General features: G+C 40.4%; 1 protein-coding gene across 1 annotated transcript in view; it reads left to right on the forward strand.

The window, feature by feature from the left end:
* lrfn1 (leucine rich repeat and fibronectin type III domain containing 1) overlaps window positions 1-12,421 on the forward strand; it is a 133,690-nt gene that overhangs the window by 87,851 nt on the left and 33,418 nt on the right. The window contains exon 3 of the mRNA XM_030399130.1: window positions 12,195-12,310. The gene's annotated coding sequence lies outside the window, so the exon portion shown is untranslated. The remainder of the gene's footprint in view (window positions 1-12,194; window positions 12,311-12,421) is intronic.

Here is a 12,421-nt window from a genome sequence, read left to right on the forward strand (position 1 = left end):
TCACAATGAAGTTTCTGATTGGATTCTGCCCGGGTTATGCTCACAGGTAACGTTTTTCTCCAATGAGGGGGGTACTAATAATTTTTGTAAATTGTTGGGAGGTGGTCAGAGATGATTAGAGGAGAGCACAATCACCTGAGCCCGGAGTTTGTATCCTCATATGTGGTAAAGTTTGGCCAACACAGACAATTAATTAAGGTTAGAGGAAGCTTGAAACTTTAGTTACACGTTTATTATTATTGGTTATTATAAAAGGTGGCCCAATGACAGGAGTAAATATTTATTTTTAATTTAGCCTTTATTTAACCAGGTATAAGGGAGGTTACAACCAACCAGGTTACAAGGGAGTCCTGAGCAAGAATGGTAGCAACACAGAGTTACAACAGTTAATTACAGTTATCCTGTCGGGTTTTCAGCATTATTCCTATTATGGGTCTTCGTTTTGTGTCTGATTGGCGATTAAATAAATTGATTTGAAAATGCAATACTTTGGCTCTGATACAGCCGCCTTTCACTGAGTTACCACTCTGTGGTCTCACTCAATAACTTGCCCACAACACTATCTGACTTGTTAGACGTCACAGGTAAAAAGCCTGTTGACACTGAAAAAATCTGAATCTGCAAATAGCTTTTTCTGCAAATGTATATCCATTCCAGTTATCGGATATCATTCTCCTTGATGAGTAATAATCATTATCATCCCTGAAAAAATCATATTGGTCGACCTCTAGAAATAGTCGGGTCAAACATTTGCACACAGACAAATTGGACTCAGTGTATTCTACCATAGCTTTAAATTGTTCAGTCGTACAATATTCTGAAGTTTTAGATCAGTTCCATCCAGTCGGTGCACAAAACCAAAAAGCTTTCTTTCACAATTCAATATATAAACTAGAAAGAAAGTAAATCAAAGGTAAACATGTCTCTCGTGATTTCTTTTTATCACAATCTTTCCCTAAACCAAGTTCGGTGAGTACCTAAAAATGTAAATCCTGCTTAAGCTGCTAGAAGAACAAATTAAATGTGATGTCAGGCAATGTTTTGTAGATGCGTTTAATGACTCGCCAGATATTTGCATTCACATTGTTTTCCTCATTATGCTAAAAAAAAAAGCTGCAGTATGTTTCCTTAAGAACATATTTGCTGTTGCAAATTAGTCCTGTGGAAATGTAATTTGTTGAACAAGAAGACAAAGAGAACATTTCCACCTGCCAGGCACAAAAAGTGACACAGGATGTAGAGATGCAGTAGTATGCTAACGTCTGCTAATCATAACTACAAACAAAGTGCAGCTAAGTCTGATGGTAACGTCATCAAGTATTCAGACATAAACCTAAGATTGGGACAAATTGCACTTCTTCACGTGATGTTGGCGCTAAAGATAAACTCAGAGGATCCCCAAAGTTATTACAACCTGATTTTTTTTTTTTGATCACAATCCATCCGATAATCGTTGAGATATTTCAGTCTAAAGTACAATTCATATCTGATAACTCACATGAAGGTATGGCCTGAGTTTCAAGCTTCCCTATGAATGCAGATATGTTAGTTCTCACTAAATACTCAATTTTTAGCATCAAGATTAATCAGTGCCTCTCTTTCTCTTTTGCTGTAGTAATGCCCTGTCAGAACACAGGTGAGGAACAAGACAGAGGAAGAACTAATCACTAATGATGCGTGTAGTCAGTGCTGTTAAACATGTAAGTGACTACTGTGCATGTCAGCGAATGACAAAGTACAGGTGAAATGATCTGAAGCATGAGTCAAACTCTGCACTTCATGTGATTGAGCTGTATTCTTATAGCGCTGCTTAGTTCATTTAATTTGGGTCACAGGCGAGCCAATAAGACAAAAAGGAATAAATGATTTTTTTCAGCAGCAAGTGCCAGCTGAGGAAATCAGATAACCTCCTTGTTTTCCTCCTTTGACATATTGGAAACGATCTTATCAAACCTCTCCTCCCCTGCTCGGTCTCTCCATACTCACTCTCCTCTTGACGGACAAATCCTGTTACAGTTGGCAATAAATCCAAGGACGAAACACAAATTACAGAGGCCCTGAGTATTTTTACCAACCTGGAGAGAATTGTGATGTTTTCACTGGGGGGGGGGGATGAAAAGAACTTGTTTTTTTTAACCTGTTTTGTTGCGCCACCACCTCCACAACCTGTCAAAGTGACAGCTCTGGCAGCGCTCAGGCACAACTCTGACATTATTTGCAGATGGTAAATAAGGAAAAAAAATATATCTGGCTAGCCAGTGTGATTCATAGTTAGTCCCAGCTCTTGTTTACAGACAAGTTGTCACATTCATTTAGCAAATTACGCTCGTGCTCTGGCTCTGTAAAATAATTTTGCCCTCCCACTTTATTGGTGAGGAGGGGACGGTAAAAATAACAAAATCTCTCTCCAGCCTTCATATCCGTTGACGCCCTCAGAACTGTTGATCTCTATGAAAGGATTGTACAGCAAAGGTGCAAATACCTTACTGCAGGTTTTCTTTCTTTCAACAGTATTCAATTAATTGTGCAAAAATTTCACCACCTAAAAGCAGCTACTTTACTTCCTCATAACCCTGCTTGGAGGGTTGTATATCACAGGATATGCTAATGCTCGTCGTACTAAGCCCTTGTAATCTTCATGCTTGAATTTGTGAACAGACGACCCTGTCTTTAACACATACTGTAAAATACTGATGGCATAATATAGCCGTGTGGGGAAAAAAAAGTTTAAATAATCCCACAGAGTGCGCCGCAATGCTGCAAATGCACTAAACATGACAAAACGATTACAAAATGAACAGTTATGGATTAAGGTGAGATTCATATGTGTACTCCCTCCTCTACAATACATTTTAATGGAGACTGGAGACCATATGCTTATGTAGCAGCCAGTGAACCATGAAATCACTTGGTTTTCATGAAGCTGATTTGCATTCTCAGGTTAAAGCTCAATGGGGCAGGAGAGGTAGTTGTTAAACCTTCATTTAGTATATCAGAACTGTCTTTTCTTATTATGGCGGTGCCGAATGATCACAGTGTCACTATTGAAGGCGCATGCTAATGGCATGAGACGTGCATACGGCGATGCCACCTCGCCCCGATTTTAAATAGCCACAGGGCGGTCTAAATTTGTATCATTCTTCATCACGAGCTGTTTTGTATTCTCACTGTTTGCAACATTTGCTGAGTTAATGATGTTGGATATGAATATTCAGCCAAGCAAGTCCAGAAACGAAATAACAGAAACAATCTTTGGATGAATTATTGTTTTAAAGGTTTATCAGAGCTGCTGGAGCAGTGGGAGTTTGCATTAATCTCGTGTTCTTTTGTCCGCTTGCAGCTGCTACTGTGAAGCCACCTAAACCCCCATAATATTTAGTCCTTTTTGATGTGACGTGAACGCGTCAAACCGCATACAATTTCCATAAAGTGCACCATGCTGTCTATTGACAGTGCCAGAAACCTGCGCACAGCGTGCTAAGATTTACAAACCTGCCTGTGGAGGGATTACGCAAGTAATTGGTGGAACCACATTGCAAAACCTTCCTTTGGGAATTAGGGAAATGTGAAATCTAATCCGAGTGAGCAAGGGAGAATATAGCTTGATATTTTTTCTTTTTTTTTTTCTTTAATAAAAACCACTGAGACACTGATTCATCTTCAACACAGCAGGGGTGATGATGGGGAACTCTCCTGGTATAACATCACTTCAACAACGATACACCTTTTTAATCTGAGAAGGAGGTTGTCCGTCTGCTTGGTCGTATATCGCTTTTGCTTAAACAGCCTGGGATGACGCTTCTTAATAAAATAAGAGTATTTTTGTGCTGAGCAACAGGCTTAGCTAATGAAATGGGCTAATTAGCCTACTGATAGAATGATCAAAGTGCCGGGATGAGGTTATTTAAGGGCCACTTTCAGCCCATGGGCTGCCAGTTGAATGGATCTGTACTGAAGAGTAAAACAAAACATTTGTATCTTAAGGTGCACTTACTAGCTTTCTGCAGGACACATACATTACAGCAAGTACACATACATTTATACACTGATGGTGGTGGCTGCCATGCAAGGTGCCGACCAGCATATCGGGAGCAGTTTCGGGGTTCAGTATCTCACCCAAGGACACTTCAACATGCAGACCAGGGGAATTGAACCATCGTCCTTCAGATAACAAGAAGCTGGCTCTATACCTGAGCCACAGCTGCCCCTTTACTGCGCTGAAAGACATTTGTTTAATAAGACAATTGTCATTTTTATTCCACACACTCTTTTGTGTCCCTGTCAAAACCCGGCGCCAACATTACCCACACTGCAACCTGACTGCCGACAGTTCAGTCTGTGATTCAGGTGTGTCACGCTCGCAGCAGCTAATTTAGCCTTGAGCTGCTAAGCCTAAAGCAGAAAGGAGGAGCGGGCTGAAGCTCACATCTTTCAAATTGCCCTCCCCAAGAATTTATTCACATTTCCAAACTTGTAGTCTTCAGCCCCAAGCGATGCTGACTCGAGTGACATCACTTGAGGCAACTTATTTTGTGCAGCTCTGTGAGCCACGGAAGGCTTTATGTAATGGTAAACACCAAGATCTTTAAACAGAGCAGTCGATACTATCCTAACCAACATGGTACTGAATGACATCGCAACAACCATGTGCATTTACAAGCTTTTATGAAGTAGACACACTACATTAACTAGTAGAGGACGCATCACATTCAGTGTGTTAACAGGAAGAATGTAATACAATTGAACATCTTTCTCTCTCTCTGTGTTTCTCTGCAGAGCATGTGTGAATGTCAGTAGATGGTAAAAGAAGAGCGAGGGCAAACTGTCCCCCAAGTTAATCGATCGCAGCCGTCGTTCTCTTTGAAAATAAAAGTATAAAAAACGCTTAAATGGGTCGCCAAATACCTCGGTGACCTGCTCAAGTAAATCCCATGTGTAGGAGACACTGCAGCAAGTCCTATAAGTGACGACCGTGTAATATTTTGAAAAGTTAAAGAGAACACCAGAAAGTGAACCTCAAGGTTTGTCAAACTACTATTTACAAGTTTAAGTATTAAGTTTACGTCATACTAAATAATTTGTTTCCTGAAGGAGACAGAAAGACCAACTTATGCACTTTACACTCTTGATGGTGCTTTTTATGTTGTAGTAAAAAAAAAATCCAACATTCTTAGAGTAGAAGAGAAGAAATTAACTCCCTTATTTTCATTAGCGCAGTGCAACTTTGATTAAATGATTCATCACTGGCCAGTTGCTTTGGATTAATAACATAGCAGGATGTTTGATGTTTAGCAAGCTATGACCTACTACGAGGCATTACAAGATTTTGGCTGATCTTATCTCAAAAACATGTCCAAGCTTTACCCAAGAAGAATTTTAATTTCAACCGGAGCCAAAAATGAGTCTCAAAGACTTTTCACAGAGCAGCGTGTTCACAGGCGAGCTCACAAGTGGATAAGAGGCCAAGTGTCTATTTCTAAGATGGAGAATGAGCTCAATGATTTATGAGTATTGAGTTTAAACAGTTAATAAGGTTTTATGACACTGTGATTTTTTTTTCATGTGTACAACTATGTAATATATATATACTGTAACTTCTTACTGCTTACATAAAAATTGTCCTTAAATTATCTCACTAGGACTGCAACAAATGATTTATCTTATTAGTGATTAATATGACGATTGCATGATTAATCATTCGGTCTATAAAATGTTGAAACAGTCAAAAAAATCCATAGGCTTTTCATTTTCTATCATAAGTAACATATAAGAGCAGCAAATCATCACGTTTATGAAGCTGGAACCAGCAAATGTTTGACATCTTAGAGAATTAAATTTATCAATTATTAAAATAGCTGGCAGTTAAATTCCTTTCAATCAACTGATCAATCAATAGACTAATCATCATATTGTATTAAGTTTAATATAATGCATATAAATGCTAAGTTTGGGGGGCATCTTATACCAGTTGTATTTATTTCATATTTTGGGGGGTTTTAGCCTGTTGGTTGGACAAAAAAAGCAATTTCAGGAGCTCTGAGAGATTGTACTGATTACCGTCCTCTATTTTCTGACATTGTATAGAACAAATGAATTGATTGATTGAAACAGCAACTGGCTGATTGATCAACGATGAAAGTTAATCATTAGTTAGCTGGTTGCTATGTGGTCGAACTACATTAATACGGTGCAGAGGAACCACGCACATCTGGAATAGAGGATCTTATTGTAACGCGAGCAAAACCCAATTTCTTGTTCAGCCCTGTAACTTTACCCCGCGTCGATGTGATTGGATGAAGTCTCATCGAGCAGTCTCAGCGAATGCACTACAGGAGAGCATGTGATGCAGACTCCTTGTCCGATGGAGTCCAACCAGAACACAACAAGCTTTATATTCACTGAGAAGAATGTTTTTTTTTTTACTGGCCTTCTTTTGGTAACTTTGCCCTGTAGCAGCACCGAATTCATGAGTATTGATTGTGTGGGGGAACACACACACACACACACACACACACACACACACACATACACACACCATTCGTCTCTTTTTGACCTCTAATGCCAAAGGTTTGTAGAAGCTAATAAAAAGCTAATTATGTAATTAAACTGCTCTTACACGCAGTTTTCCTTGAATCTGTTTCTGTCTCATTTCAAGTGCAGATCTGAGCTCAGTTCGAGTCGGCGCCGGTGGGAGAGGAGTGTTCATCAGAGTCTGAAGGTGTTTTAGATTACAGGGAACAGCTCAGACAAACAACTGCTCGTCCTCAATTTTCACCTCACCTGGTTTTTATGGGTCTGTCCTGAGTTGACTACTGGAAGTTTGCACCTACTGACTAGACTGGATATATTTAATGTTTTCAAACACATCATGTCCGCACTTAGTGACATATTTTCAATATGTTCACCGTTTCGGGGCACTGCTGCTCACGCACCCCTATTAGGTAGATGTAATTGGGCTCTGGCTGTGGCAACACAGCAGCTGAAAATCCATGCATACCAGCGCTATGATTGATACCTTGCCATGTGGCGCATATGATCCGGTGTGTGAATCCAGTCATTAATCAAAGGGCTGACACGAGGAGTAAATTACTGTAAAGCCAGGGGAAAAGAGGAATGGTCTGCTGGCATTCAGTTTCCTGGATCTGCTGAGGACGAGTTTGACCTCCCAGTTGTGACAGCTATCAGGCCACTCTACACCTCCGTACAGCACCGCTCTTATCCTGAACGAGTGGCTCTGTCAGTCCTCTGCTGAGTCATGATGACATTGAGAATGTCCTTTAATAAGCGTGTTACAGCTGCGGCTGCTTTATTGCTTGTCTTCATCGCGGGTACCGTGATCGCTGCAGTTAGGGAGAGGAGGTACTCGCTGAAAAATTAAATTCCAACCAAAACCCTCCACTCTAGTTGGGCAATTTCAAAATAATTAAAGTTTGTAATAAATACACAAAACACTCTCACATGGCCGTGGTGGAATTAATTTCCCATACTGCTCTGGTCTATTAAATGCTGTGGGTACTTACTTACCAGCCGGTAAGCTTAGACTCCGCCATCAGATCTGTCGATATCTAGGGAACGGAGCACAAAGAAAGGCGACCATATCCAATATGAATGCGAGCACTCAAATCTATAATTGATTGAAGCTTCAAGGCTTGTTTTTGTCTCCACAGATGGTCAGCAGGATCTGACGTAATGAGGTGCCTGAAGGTTTTCGCAGTGGTTTCTTTTCGCTGCTTTTGTAGAGATGATATCAGCGAAGGATAAATCCCCCCCCAGCCCCCAGCCCCCCCTTTAAGCCAGTAGAAAGATAATTCAGACTTAGTTTTTCCAAAAGAGAAATTTGTTATCTTCTTTTTGGACACAAAGAATAAAATGAAAAATTCTATTATATTCCAATCACTGAACAAATCAGTGTTGCTCTTCCTGATGCTCGCTGCAGGCAGAGATTTCCAAAAGAAATCTCCAAGAAAAATCATAATATCGAAGAAAGCTTGCTTCAGATATCTCACTTTCACATTCTAATGAAATAATATCCCTCTGCCTCCGCTTCCCTCTCAGCAAGCTAATTATTATGTATGGACAGATACTGCTGTCACCGCAGGTACATTTTTTATGGCGGCATATTGCCTCCTGCCAGAAAAAGAAAAAGGATCCATATCCTGTTAGAAGGTGAAAGGTGAAAAGCTTGTTGTCAAAAGATATTTTAACATTATAATGACCTACAGCCTTGTCATATTGTAACAAGAAACTTCTCATATTATAATGATATATTATTAATCTTGTAATATCCTAGAACATGATGACATATTGATATAACATAAGAGTTATGCAGTTTCATAACAATCAATTACCTTGTTCTCATATTATAACAGGATTATAACAAGATAAATGGTATATTGTAATAAAAAAGACCCTTTTCTTTCTTTCTTACTACTATCTTATTATAACTGGATTTGTTTCATGTAGTAAAGTGATCACTTATATTATTTTAAAATAACAGGTTTCACCGTGTAACATAATAATATAACATTTCACATTGTAACAATATAAACAGTACACAAGATTACTTAAAAAAAAAGAAAATCTTAACTGTTCTATATGAAATTAAATGTTCACGTTGTTATATAAAAATTAAACTTGTTATTATGTGAAATGTTTTATGTTGTAGATGGTAATTGGACTGTATTTATATAGCACTTTTCTTGTCTTACCAACCACTCAAAGTGCTTTCTAGTGCCAGTCAGCATCCACCCATTCACCCACTGGTGGCAGAGGCTAAGGTGCAGGTCGCCAGCTGCTCATCAGCAGCAATAATCATTCATACGCTGTCCGCTGAAGAGCCACCGAGAGCGATGTGGGATTAAGTATCCTGCCCTATGACACTTCGACACGTAGAATCGAACCACTGACCCTCCAAATGGTGGACAACTGCTCAACCTTTTGAGCCACACCTACTCTGCATACATTATAACAAGTTGTCATGTTATGATTTGAAATGTTTAATGTCAAACAATACAGTCATTTCTATAACTATATAATTATACTGTATATATGTGCACATTATTACAAGATACAAACTTGTTATAAGGTGAAAATATATCATTATAACATGAATGTATTATGTTCTAACTTTTATAAAGATTTTTCTTCTACTGACATGGTGGTAATATGCCTCCATACATTTAAGACTGATCTTCTTTTTCTAAGCCCATAAAATACACATCGGCCTCAGTGTTGGTCATTGATGATCATGAGCAGTGGGTGATTTGTTAATTTTTAACAAGGGGGATGGCCCAACGCGAGCATCACCCTGCCCCGACACACCTATGTACACACTCTTAACCATAACTTTGACATTTCTAATTCAACAATTCAATTTTATCCAGTTATCTTCCTTCTCTACCTACTACAATGGTCTTTTTATAACTGAATTAAAGTGTTGAGTAAGTACACCTTTAAATTGTATGCAGTGGACTGAGTTTATTCAGGCAGGGTTTTCTCATGTTTCTCACACTTGGAATTTTTTACCATCTAAATTTCTTGAAGGACACTCAATGAACATTGTGCAAAATAGTAGAGCCTGACCGACTTATTTGTTGGTCGATTTTATCTATTTATTATATCTATTTATCCAATATTATCACAGATATATCGGTATCAGCGAATATATTGTCCAATATGAAAACTTAAAAACTACAAATACAGAATGGAGAAAGTCACTCCTGCAGGGTGCGTTTCGACGGGGGGTAAAACAGCTCGGAAATGTAACAGCTACCTCACTAATGGTTAAACTATAAACCAGCACAAAAATGACAATTACCAACATAACATAAGCCACCATGTTCTTAACAGACACACTAAAAACACTCACAAAAAGTAACATTTAGTTTTAGAACATATATAACAAACTTACTATTAATATTAAACTGTCTGAAAAAACTCATCTCTGAAAAAAATTAAACATTACTGAAAATAAACATGTGCGTCTGCTACAGGTTTTATTCCGCCCCCCCCCCCGCACGGCATCATAACGGGAACGTTTCAGAAGCGGGGTCTTTTGCCTGCCAGACTTTGGCTGGATACTTTATGCCGTTTCCGTGTCTCTGACTTCCTGTTGGCACGATCTGCTCTGTGCAGCTTGTTGCGGCTTTCGTCAAAAATAAAACGGGCAGCCGTATTGCAAAGCAGCCGTGCCCGGCTTGACTCCACTGTGCGTCGGAGCTGGTCGCGGCCACTTGTGATTTTAGCACACTATCTGCTACTAGCGGATGGAAACTGATGTCAGGTTAAGAAGGGGGATGCTTTTTGGTAATTTTGCTAACAAGGGGGATGGCATCCCCACTCATCCCCCCTCAAATCACCTACTGATCATGAGGGAGAATTTCAAGGTTGCGGTTGTTTTTCTATGAAATAGATTAAAAAAGGGGTTTATTTATTCCTACAACTGGACTTGTTTTCCTTTTTGTATGCTCATCCCCTCTGTGTGGATTGACAGACGGAATGTAACCATGCTGAGGTAAAAGGGGAAGTCTCAGCTGCCCCTGTTGTCATAGCAGAGTATTTTAAGTAACAAAGCTGGCAGCACAGGAGGATGAGTGTCTCCCTAACAACTGTCTTTGTCTTGCACAGATAGGAGGAAATCACTGAGATGGGTAATGACTTGACGGACTATGTCCCTTGGCCAGAGATGCCCTGCATACAGGACATTTTTTTTCTTCCGTCTCTTCACTTCACATAAGGGGCTGGAGAAAGAAAGGAAAGCGAGAGGTGAAATCTTGTGGCTGGGAGAGGAAAATGTAGCAGGGAAGTGGAGTGTTTGATACACCGAAGGGGGCCCGTGTTGGAGATTAAGCGAGACCGGCTTGTCCTGGGCTGACACCGGACTTATCACACTGGGCCAGGTGATGATTTGATGCTTGGAGACGAAGATTAAACCGAAAAATCAGCTGTTCGACCATTGTAGACGGGCAAGGGCTTCGTGTTCGGTACAAATTTACAACCGCGTGCACGTCTGAGTGGTGGCTCGGTGTCACGTCGCAGTCGCACCACTCCTCACTGTCACGTTGGCTGTCGGGAGTGGGCCACGGCGCCGCCATACACGCAGGCAGAAGCAGCTAATATGCATGGCATGATAGACTGTGAAATGATAGACTGTGAAAACTCATGACACCTACACACCCATACTTTGTTTCCCTGCTTCATTTCTTAAACTCTGACACGACAGCGTTGACTCCGGCCTGAGGTGAAGTGAAAAGCATTGAGATGACGTATCAAAAAGCAAAAGCTTGCGTCATAAATACTTCATTGGCTGGATGAATAGCTGAAGGTGACAAGCCTAAAGTCTCCCGCTGAATACAAATTGATGTACAGTAGAGCTGGAGGAAGAACCTGAGTGGAGAATTGTGTTTGTTAATGCATGAAGGCTCTCTGCAGACAAATGGCGAGTGATATGGTAATCTCTCATGGGTTGCGTGCTGCTCTGCTGCAGGAGGAGCTGCGACATGTCATGTAGCTTGTTTGGAATTTTAGGGACAAGTGAGAAACTGAAGGCTTATGACCTTGACAGTCACCTCTCTCCTGTCTGAGCAAGAAAAGTGAAGAAAAAAAAAATTGCGTTTAAAAAGAAATAGCCTCATGGGGGAGTAAAGAAAACTGTTTCCTCATCCGTCTTCATCAAATATGTGCATATAACAGTATGTTAGAGCATGCAGGAGTTATTCGTATGCATTAATCACCTTATTTTCTCAGTCACAAAATCTCATCACGAGGCGAGACGACTCGCCCGTTCTTTGTTTTGCACAGATAAATTCCAAAGCGGTGTCAAAATATGATAAATTTTTCATTATGCTCCCCTTTACACTTTGTTCTCCTTTCGCAACAATGATGCAGTGAAATATTAATGGCAGGACACACATTCACAGTCACGGTGTCGCCAACTCTGTTTTTCTTTCTGGAGCCTCTCCTGCTGCTTGTGCGTCTTTCCTGTTGTTTCGTAATCAGATCAGCGCTCATATCGCACCCAAAGCTGCCAAGTGGAAAAAGGAGCGAGCTCAGTCAATGAGATTATGAATGTATGACTGCTCCCCTTGTGCGTTGAGGAATGTTGCCTCCTTCACCACAATACTGTCTAGAAATCGATGATAAACAACACATTTTATATTTAACACGAGTGGCTAAACATATCTCTTGTCCTCTAGGTGGTGTTTTCTTGTGACGCCAGTGGGAGTTACTCGCCTCAGCTCCGACTCTCTGACCTCCAGCTGATCGGGATGCTGATGTGAAACCTGCAATGGAGACCAGGGCTTGATATCTGGTGAGTTTGTCACGTTTTCCAAGTCACTGCGTGTTGCCCGTTGAGCGGTTGCAGCTCCACCTTTAGCCGTGGGCAGCTCCGCTGTAACTTTGCTGAAAACGTTGTGCTAGC

This window comes from Sparus aurata, chromosome 2 (genome assembly GCF_900880675.1).
Source record: "Sparus aurata chromosome 2, fSpaAur1.1, whole genome shotgun sequence".
In the NCBI taxonomy this organism is placed as follows: Eukaryota; Metazoa; Chordata; class Actinopteri; order Spariformes; family Sparidae; genus Sparus; species Sparus aurata.